This window comes from Octopus bimaculoides, chromosome 7 (assembly GCF_001194135.2).
Source record: "Octopus bimaculoides isolate UCB-OBI-ISO-001 chromosome 7, ASM119413v2, whole genome shotgun sequence".
Classification (NCBI taxonomy): Eukaryota; Metazoa; Mollusca; class Cephalopoda; order Octopoda; family Octopodidae; genus Octopus; species Octopus bimaculoides.
In genome coordinates, this window is record NC_068987.1 from 18,371,464 (window position 1) to 18,381,065 (window position 9,602).

Genomic DNA, 9,602 nt, shown 5'->3' on the forward strand with positions numbered 1-9,602 from the left:
AACTATTTATTACTAAAGATGAAAATATAATTATTTTTGTCTCGGCACACAAATATGGGAGGCAAAAATTAATTATTTTTATTTGCTCACTACAGATTCTGTGTGTCTGTATATCCCTCGGGCAAGACACTTTTAAACATCCATGCTTAAATACCTGATGTGTAATTAGAGAACATTTATTTCTTACTAGTTCCATCGCTTCTTTCCCCTTCTCTGTCTACCCCCCGCCCCCAGCAAATAGCTGCTATTATTCAATTATTTACTTTATCTTTTCTATTTTACCCTGTTCCAGTCATTGGACTGCAGCCATGCTGGGACACCACCTTGAAGGGTTTAGTTAAACAAATCAACACCATTGCTTTTTTTATTTTTTTTTTTTTATCAAGTCTGGTACTTTTGGCTGAAGCTAAGTTACAGGGACATACACAAACCAACACCAGACATCAAGTGGCAGTGGAAACAAACACAAACACCAAGATGCACACATAGATATAGATATATATGTATATACATATATTCTTTCAGTTACGAAATTCATTCACAGAGCTTTGGTCAGTCTAGGTGTATAGTAGAAGATACCTGACCAGTAGTGTGGAGAAAGAAGTCTTGCATCTAGACTAACTACCAGTCTTCCTCAAAAAACCCTTGGACCAAACCTGAGCACATAATTGGGCTGATGCAGGACCAGCCTTGACCAACAGAGACCCTAAAAATTAGACTTGCTTGGTATAACAAAGTATGTTCCCAGTTCTGCTGGAAATCTAAATTTCTTTTGTATTTTCACTGGGTTTAACTTCATACCATTTTCTCATTCATGGATTCTTTATTCTAATGTCTCCTCTGTTTTTGTTGCCTTTTTGTTTTATTTTGTTTTTTGTGTGTGTGATTTTTAATGTTATAGACCTAGCTATTGATTTTATTTTAATTTTCAATTATAGTCGGTCATATGATAGCTATCTTAACGGTTTGAAATAAAGATTAATGATATATATTCTAACTGGTAATGTGATGTAGTTTCAAGTTTTTAAGTACACAAGACTTTCAAATGGTCGGCACATTAATTTAGTTTCTGACGTAGCAGCCGATGGTTTAATTTGACATTCTGTATTCCAAACTTCATGGTTGTGTTGATTTTCTGACAGTTTTTTTTAATTCTCTGTCTCACACTCTCTTTCTCTCTCGTCTCTCTCTCCCCACTCTCTCCTCTCTCTAATACTCTGTCTGTACAGAAGTACTATACTGAGGTACAGTTCACACACTAGAAGCTGTAAAGCCAATCTGAAACGGATTGTCATTATCATATCACTTTCATCACCATCTCCACCACCATCATCAGGGTCGTTAGCACACAGGACAAAATGCTTAGTGGCATTTCTTCTGACTTTACATTGAGTTCAACTTCTGCTGAGGTCAGCTTTGCCTTTCATCCTTTCAAGGTCCATAAAATGAATACCAGTTTAGCACTGGGGTCAAACTAATTGACTTGCCCCCTTCCCCAATATTTCAGGCATTGTGTCTACAGTAGAAAGTATTATCATTATTATTATTACTGTTTATATCCATTTATTGCGTGAGTCAGATGGCCCTCCCAGCAGTACAGAATCTTGCCATTCGTTGTAGTCCTTTGTCATCTCCATCATTGAATACCATATCCTGAGATCAGCTCTGTACTACTTCTTATAACCTCCTGATGATGAGGCTATTGTGTGGGTCTTCAAGATATGAGGTTAGTAGAAATAAAAGAAGAAAAGAACTAGGAGTGTGGTTGCAAAGTGTATGGGAGAATGGGAGATAGAGAATGGGTAAGACAGTGTGTGTGTGTGTGTGTGTGTGTAGACTCTGTGCTTTCCACGCATTTTCAATCAAAACTCCCACAAGTTAACATGGAATCCCTTGATGACAATGTAACATTCATTCATTTTACTAAGGTATCTTTGATTTGATGGGTAGCTAGCAGAGTACCCTCATTGAGTAATTACTCCTTATGAAGTTCTGCTAGCTAGGAAACATATGTAGCCTGGAGTTTACCTACTCCATTCCCTAAATTTGAATATATATATATATATATATATATATATATATATATATAATAGAAATATGTTAAAAAAACAAAATAGAAACTATACGTGGAAATATAAGGGGAAAGTAAGCAGAAAAATAAGAGAAAATGCACATTTGAAATCAAAAAGAAGGTAAGGCTTTTTATGAAAAGTAATGATATATATATACAATTAGATGAACTCAGGTAGGAATAAAGGTAATAAAAGTCATTATTGTGAGTTATTAAAGAGATTTATAAGCATACCGGTTTCGTAATGATACTAGTCATTGCTTTGAGTATACACCAAATTCTGAACAGTGTCAAGTCTATTAGTCCCTTAGTAAAAAGATTATGTGTAAGAGAGGTAAGTGTGTGTATATATATATACATACTACAGACTTCTTTCAGTTTCCGTTTACCAAATTCCCTCACAAGGCTTTGGTCAGCCCAAAGCTATAGGAGACGACACTTACCTAAGGTGGGACACAACCCAGAACCATATGGTTAGGAAGCAAGCTTCTTACCACACAGCCACTCTTGCACCTGTGGAAGCTATCGTAGTGATGTGTCAGAAAAAGACTGTGTTATTGAAATTGTGGTAACAGTGTAGGAGAAGGTGTTGTAATGGTTTCACTATAATTCATTGTAGGAGCTATGATAGTTGTGTTGCAGGAAGTGTTGTAGTTACTGTGGTTAATGCATTGTTAGTTCCACAGTTGGTGTAAGACCATTTCTGTAGTTTCCCTAATACATGAAAAGTGTGTAGAGTTGTCAGAAATAACATGACAAATCCTGTAAAAATATAAACTCAAAACAAAATATACATAAAAAAAAAATATTTTATTTAGAAAAACAACATTTTTTAATACATTCAGCTCAAAGCAATCTCACTACTTCCACAATCTTAAAAATCTGTTTTGCTTCTTCTTTAAATAGCAACATGTTTGTTTGTTTCTCTGTATTTAGTAAAAAAAATTACACATTTCATGAGTTTAGTATTTCAAGGTTGTGGATTGTTTTGATTTTAAAAAAATTATTCTTTTTTTAAATTTTATTTTCTGATTTATTGTTGGTTAGTAATTTTAAACTTCACCGTGACATTATTTATGTATTTATTTATTTACTTATTTTAATAACAAGTGGGTTATGATTTGCATACAGAAATAATTAACGTACAGATGTTATGTTCCGAAATATGCTGTAAATTGTACGTACTTTATTAAAGGACTGAAACAGCACCTCTCCTACAATATAAACTCTCTGTCTCAATTATAATTTTATTATTGCAATATCTTCACGGGAGAGGTTGGTGGGGGGGAGGGTTGTTTGTTTGTTTTTATGCAGGCCTAGGTCTATATAATGTCCTTCAGAGTTAGCAATTTATATCAGCATGATTTTTTTTTTTTATTCCGCACTGGTCGGTGAGGGAGTGTTTGAATATCAGGTAAAGTCACGATATCATGTAGAGTGCTATAAAGAATTAATGACTTCGTAACTGAAAGCTAAGTAATATTTAAACGTGTATAAGTATATAGCTAGATAGATATGTATATAAGTGTGGGCGGTGGGGGGAAGTGTATGTATATATACTTGAGTATTTATATGTATGTATGCATACGTACATGCATGTATTTATATGTATGTATGCATATGTACATGTGTGTATCTATATATATATGTATGTACGCATACGTACATGTGTGTATTTATATATATATGTATGTACGCATACGTACATGCGTGTATTTGTATGTATGCATATATACATATGTGTATTTATATATATATATATATATATGTTATTCTTATACAAGTATGTTATTCACAGTGACTTCGAAGTTTCACCCAGCTAAGCCATTATCAGATTGCCCATCAGATTAATGTAAAATAAAAACAAGCATTAATACGTATGTATGCATGCATGTATGTATTATACACACGTACATTGAAAGAGAGAGAGGGGCTGTGTGGTTAAAGTTTGTTTCCCAATCACATGGTTTCAGGGTCAGGTTCAATCCCAGTGTGCAGCGCCATGGACAAACATCTATTTTAACCATGGGCCAACCAATGCCTCAAGAGTTGAGTTGGTATTCAGACAGAAACTGACAGAAACCCAGCATAGATATACATGTGTGTGCATGTGAGAGAGAGAGGGGGAGTTTGTGTGTGAGTGAGTGAATGGGTGAGAGTGAGTGAGTCTTTGTGTTTGTTTACATTTGCTCTTCTCTGAAAATCACTCAGCTACAGGTGGTGATGTTGCTATCACATCTGCCATCAACAAGTTATTTGTTGGCTTTGCACTTTCAAAGACATGTGAAATAAAGAGATCCCTTACTTGAAAAACAGGTAAGGGTTAGCAACAAGAAATGTACCCACCTGTTAAACAATACTTCAATGATATATGCATCTCTTCTTAACAAAAGGTGTATGTGTGTATGGGCGCATACACACACACACACATTGTCCAACCCACGCAAGCATGAAAGATGGAAGTTAGAAGTCAATGATGTGTGTGTGTATACAAGAGAGGGAGAGATCTATATGTGTGTATAGATAGATGAAATGTGTATGAAAATTCATTACCTATCAATTCTTATTTTTTTCTCCAAAGTAAGAGACATTTAAAGAAGTACTAATAATAAATCAGGCATTAGAATTCTTGACACAGTAAACTAATTAAATGTAAATTTTTTGAAAGTATTTCTTGTCTATTTTAATTTGCTTTAGATAAATATTGATGGATTGCTTTCTGGTTTGATATATGCATTAAGTCTTGGTCTGTGTATTAAAAGAAAAACAATGAGATGTTGTGTTGTTCATACATTTACCAAGGACATCAGGTTATATTTTACCAAAAACAAATTGTTTTTTTTTATATTTTATTTCTTATTTTCTTATGCTACATGAGTTTAGTTTTTTTGCTCAAAACATTGTGCTATAAGAAAATATAGTTTGAGGGAATGTTTCTTAAAAATGTAGAATGCATCATTTAAGAATTTATTACCCTTTAGGTATGAAACCAATCAACAGAGGAAAGCATTAAAAAAAATATCAGTAGCAATGAATGATAAACTATTAATATTTCTATAACTGTTTTCCTTTTTTGAAGGGTTTTTTTTTACCCGAAGTATGAGGAATTAATTATTCTTTAGTTTGCATTGTAAGCTTTCTGTTAAATTCTATGAGAGAAATAATTTCAATCAAGGATATTTGTTAGGTCTTACCTTGGCTCTGTGCCCTCAAGGCCTAACAGCGTCATAGAGATGCCATCATGACACCCAGCATATTTTGGGCATTTTTAGGCATGACAGAACCCATCCCTTTCCAGATATGACCATCACCAACTTTTTAGAAAAGAAAGAAAAGAGAGAAGAATCACAGTACAGGACTGATATTTTAATGACCCTGAAAGAATGAAAGGCTAAGTTGACATTTTATATATATATATATATATCATCATCATCATCATCGTTTAACGTCCGCCTTCCATGCTAGCATGGGTTGGACGATTTGACTGAGGAGTGGTGAAACCGGATGGCAACACCAGACTCCAATCTAATTTGGCAGAGTTTCTACAGCTGGATGCCCTTCCTAACGCTTGCTTTTGCTATGGTGCAAGCACTAGTGATATATGCACAGTGCATACATACACTTATACATATAAAATTAAGGGTATCTGACATTGCAAAATAACATGTTTCTAGCTGAAACTGCCCTCCATTTGGATATATATATATATATATAACAAGAACACAACAGACAACAATAAAACATCTGGACAGATAGATGATGCAAAGATGGACAGGAAAAAACAAGGATGGGTCATTCGCAGCCTCCTCTCATCAGTCAAGTTACCAAATTATCCTTACAGTTTCAGGCAGTTACACTTGAGACTGTTCAAATCTGGCTGCCCCCAAGAATCTAAGCTATGTGCATTAAATTTTGGGGGAGAAAGCAAGCGAATGTGTACAACAGCAAAGACAAAAAAAAACAGAGAACATGATACACAATTACAAATGCAAATAACAAGAAAATAACAACAGGTGTCTCTCAACTAAAAAGAACCCATGCCAGCATGGAAAGCAGGCGCTAAATGATGATGATGATATATATACATATATCCTTATATATATATATATATATATATATATATATATATATATATATATATATATATATATATATGTATGTATATGCATATATGAGTGTGTGTGTGTAAACATCATCATTTAATGTCCCTTTTTACCTTGTTGGCAGGGGTTGGATGGCTCAACATCAACTGATGAACTAGAGGACTGCACCAAGTTCCACTGTCTGCTTTGGCACAGTTTCTACAGCTGAATGTCCTTCCTAACACCAACCACCTCGCAGTATACTGCTTGCTTTTGCTATGGTGCAAGCACTAGTGATATATGCACAGTGCATACATACACTTATACATATAAAATTAAGGATATCTGACATTGCAAAATAATATGTTTCTAGCTGAAACTGCTCTCCATTTGGATAATGTCACATTCTGATGGGGTTAGACAATTCTAGATTTACCTTCAGGCTTGGCAGGGCTGGAATCTAAAGCCTCAGAATCTAGAGGTTTCCAGCCAAAGTGTATAATATTTTTGACATTGCCTTAGGCCTTTTGAGAAGGATCCTCGCACGTGAATAGACTTAGGGCCCCTTTTCATCTAAATCCAGTCCTAGCAGCAAGTTATGTACCATCATATTTCCATCCTTAGTATTTTATGCTTCTCCTGTATTTCCCCACTCATATGTTACACTGGCCAATATTACTAATAGTAAATTTTTGTATTTGAATATCTAGCATCAATTATAAAGAATACTCGCAACGCAAAATGATTTTCTGATAACAATGAGTAATAAAATACAAATGGCAAGTTCGCTCCCACCCCTCTCTTCTCTGTGTGTAACAGTTGGTGAGAGGGTAGGTAACCACACACATATGGCTTCATACAACCTAACCTCACATTACCTTATTCTGTTCTTCACAAAACCACCCTGTGGCCACTCCCAACCCTTAACTTTCAATGATCCAATCAGAATATTGAGCCACTTGCTCTTACTGTATAGTATACAATAAATTAATCTATATTATGTGGTTTTATTATGAGAAGTGAATAAAATATGCATGTGCGATTATAATAAATAAACAAGTAATTTTTTTTATGAATAGAAACTTGACAAAGGAAAGCTAATAATAAATGTCTTTATAATTAGATATTGAAAACACATATACAAGACAAAACAAAATGGAAATTGAGAAGTATACATATACCCGTACGCCCACTCTACATCATTTCCATGGTTTGGTAGAATATCTTACATACACATAGCTGTCCAAATTGACAGAACGTTAACCTTCTCTGTGAAACACCCACATTTGAAATATGATCTGCAAGTGTTACGCTGTTTTTATGGCCAACAGATTCAAGTATCATTGTGCCTGTCCACTTAGTTGTATGATATATAGTTTTTTATGTGTCGACACACACACATACACACGTGTGTGTGTGTGTGTGTGTATAGACACATTCTTTTTTTCTCTCCATTTTTTTTACCTCTTTCCAACTGTTTTCTCCCCTTGTTCCTTTCTGCAGGAGAACATAGACTTGAAACATCAAAGACTTCTTCCATTTTTCTAACTGTCAAACTAATACATCCTGTTTGTTGTTCCCTCTGCTATCTGTCTTTTATATTTTTGTAGCATTTTGGACCATATATATATATGTGTGTGTGTGTGTGTGTGTGTGTGTATGTATGTATGTATACACAGTAATTCCTCGACTATCACAAGTGTTACATTCCAAAACCTCCCACAGAAATAATTAAAATCTAAAAAAATATAAATACCTATGACTGCAGAAACCCCCGTGATATACTGAGGAGTCCACAATATAAATTTACATATATTAGCCAGAAAAATCTGCGATGTACTGAGTGCACGATATGGTGAGGGATTACTGTATATATATATATATATATGATGGACTCCACAAGTTTTTCATCTACCAAATTCACTCACTGGTCAGCATTGGTCAGTCCAGGGCTGTAACAGAAAGCACTTGCCCAAGGTGCCACACAGTAGGACTGGACCCAAAATTACATAACAAAGGAAGCTTCTTAACCACACAGACATGCAAACAGTTGTAAAACTGACAAGTGCTTTGTTGACTTAGCCACCCCTATTTTCAAACTGACCATACCATAGCTTCAAGAGGATTTCCCTGACATATTCTTACTTCTATCCTTTTTACTGGTTTCAATCATTGGAATGCAGCCACACAGGGGCAAGGGGAAAGGGCTACTACCTTTAATGGTTTTAGCTGATTATATATCTACTTCAGTACTTCGAATATTTGTTTTAGCAACATCAGCAAGGGGAAGAATGAAGTTGATGAAGCACAAAAGGGAGGCATCTGAAGCAAATGGATATGTATGCGTGCCTACATATTTGCAGGATGTCCACAAAGTCTGGGTACATGGGGATTAACACATACTTTAAGAAATTATTATTTCTTATATTTAATTGTTTATGTTATTTTGTTTACTCCATGTACCCAGACCTTGTGGACACCCTGTATATATACATACATACATACATACATGCATACATGCAGTTATTCTATCCAGATTACAAATTCAGGTTTATACCTGTAATTATTGGGGCACGGGGTTATGTAACACACTGCCTAAATATCAATCTTGAGAAATTTGGCTTCTTAAAACCAGAAAAGAGAAAGCTGATTCGAAGACTACAGGTCCATTCCATCACTGGAACTGTAAAAAATCTGTAAAACTTTCCAGAACTTTATCATTTAAGTATATATGAGCATGTCTAGATATGCAGGTATATGCATGAGAACACATACATAAAACAAAACTTACAAATCTGCACATATACATACATACAAAAATAGCTTGTTTTTGATGTTGAAATTCCAATGAAGGAGCCTTGGATCCAGGTTAAAAACCAGCTCTTTCTCCATTGGCAAGAAATCTTGAAATAAAACTGAATAAAGACATACATACGTACGTACGTACATACATACATACATACAGCTTTGACAGCTTGTGTCTATCAAATCTCACTCTGAAGGCTTTAGTCAAGCCAAAGCTATTGTAGAAGACATTTAACCAATGTTCCACACAGCAGGATCAAATCCCAGATCACACAGCCATATCTTAACTGTAAACAAAGTCTTTATTGATAGCCTGTGTCCAATCAATAGGTTATGCAACTCTTACAATGGAATGGAGGCATGATACTGCCTTGCCTCTAGAACTCCGGTTTACACATCAATATTAGTCAATGGGTTGATTTATTTGTTTGTTTTATATACTAACTAATGGGATTAACTTTATTGTAACTAGTAGAATAGTGTAACGAATAGGACTAATTAGAATATGTGTGTGTACAATAGCTAGTCTTTCTGTCTTTCTCTCACATACATACACGTAGGCATTTTCTATTTTTCTTTTACATATCTACACACAGATACTCTTTGATTTTAATATATATATATATATATATATATATATATAT

At 34.6% G+C, this 9,602-nt stretch overlaps 1 protein-coding gene and 1 long non-coding RNA gene across 6 annotated transcripts in view; one reads left to right on the forward strand and one right to left on the reverse strand.

The window, feature by feature from the left end:
• The window catches only part of LOC106876806 (uncharacterized), a 119,250-nt gene that overhangs the window by 91,703 nt on the left and 17,945 nt on the right, over positions 1–9,602 (forward strand). The gene's annotated exons all lie outside the window — the stretch shown is intronic.
• On the reverse strand, positions 2,914–7,660 carry LOC128248327 (uncharacterized). Its single transcript, XR_008264562.1, has 3 exons — positions 7,341–7,660; positions 5,266–5,385; positions 2,914–2,997 (listed from the first exon to the last, which is right to left on the reverse strand). It is a non-coding gene; the product is annotated as an uncharacterized LOC128248327 (long non-coding RNA).